This window comes from Heterodontus francisci, unplaced genomic scaffold (genome assembly GCF_036365525.1).
Source record: "Heterodontus francisci isolate sHetFra1 unplaced genomic scaffold, sHetFra1.hap1 HAP1_SCAFFOLD_43, whole genome shotgun sequence".
NCBI lineage: Eukaryota > Metazoa > Chordata > Chondrichthyes > Heterodontiformes > Heterodontidae > Heterodontus > Heterodontus francisci.
Genome location: NW_027141852.1, coordinates 4,609,267 through 4,610,404, shown reverse-complemented (window position 1 = coordinate 4,610,404; position 1,138 = coordinate 4,609,267). Strand labels below are relative to the sequence as shown.

Here is a 1,138-nt window from a genome sequence, read left to right as displayed (position 1 = left end):
TCCTGTGAGGAACCACAATCAAGGAAGGATGAGAAGGTCATTGTCAGGGTACAGAGGAGATTAAGTTAAAGATTTACCAGTTTATAAGCAAGCGCAGAGCCAAGGAACGGTGCTGGGGCAGATCAAATAATAGGAAGTTGTGATCAATTGGAAGGCAAGAGTGATTAAATGACAGAAGAGATGATGGTGCAAGGCAAAAGTCAGGGACAGAATAAGTAACATTTTGTAAGCACAGATACCAGGAGTGGGGTTTGAACCCACGCAAGTACATGTCTATCGGATCTTAAGTCCAACGCCTTAACCACTCGGCCATCCTGGGACATTAACCCACCACTAAAAATGAAATTTAATGTGATCTGGGTGCCATCTGGCCTTTTACAATATGAAGTTATGACTCCTCTCCCATGCTAAATTGGACCCTTCATTATTTATGAACCTCAATCGGATCACCCCTCAGTCTACGTTTCTCTAAGGTGTAGCGTCCCAACTCTTTTAGTCTAACTTGATAACCAAGATGTCTTATACTGGGAATTTGTCGAATGTCTCTCCTCTGTACCCTTTCCAAAGCCTCAATATCACCCATCATGTGAGGAGACCAAGACTGGATACAATATTCCAAGTGAGTCCTGACCAAGGTTTCATAAAAGGACAAATTCGGGACATCTCAGATACTGAAGGAGTCCGTGTCCAGAAGCAGCAAGACCTCGACAACATTCAGACTTGGGCTGCTAAGTGGCAAGTAACATTCACACCACGTAAGTACCAGGCAATGACCATCTCCAACAAGAGAGAATGTAACCATCTCCCTTTGACGTTCAACAGCATTACCATCGCTGAATCCCCCCACCATCAACATCCTGGGGGTTACCATTGACAAAAGCTTAACTGGACCATTCATATACATACAAAAACAAGAAATGCTGGATTCACTCAGCAGGTCTGGCAGCATCTGTGGAAAGAGAAGCAGAGTTAACGTTTCGGGTCAGTGACCCTTCTTCGGAACTGACAAATATTAGAAAAGTCACAGATTATAAACAAGTGAGGTGGGGGTTGGGCAAGAGATAACAAAGGAGAAGGTGCAGATTGGACCAGGCCACATAGCTGACCAAAAGGTCACGGAGCAAAGGCAAACAATATG

The 1,138-nt window shown here is 44.2% G+C and overlaps 1 non-coding gene across 1 annotated transcript; it reads right to left on the bottom strand.

The window, feature by feature from the left end:
- Positions 1–236: 236 nt before the first annotated feature.
- On the bottom strand, positions 237–319 carry trnal-uaa (transfer RNA leucine (anticodon UAA)). The gene has a single exon. It is a non-coding gene; the product is annotated as a tRNA-Leu (tRNA).
- Positions 320–1,138: the final 819 nt, after the last annotated feature.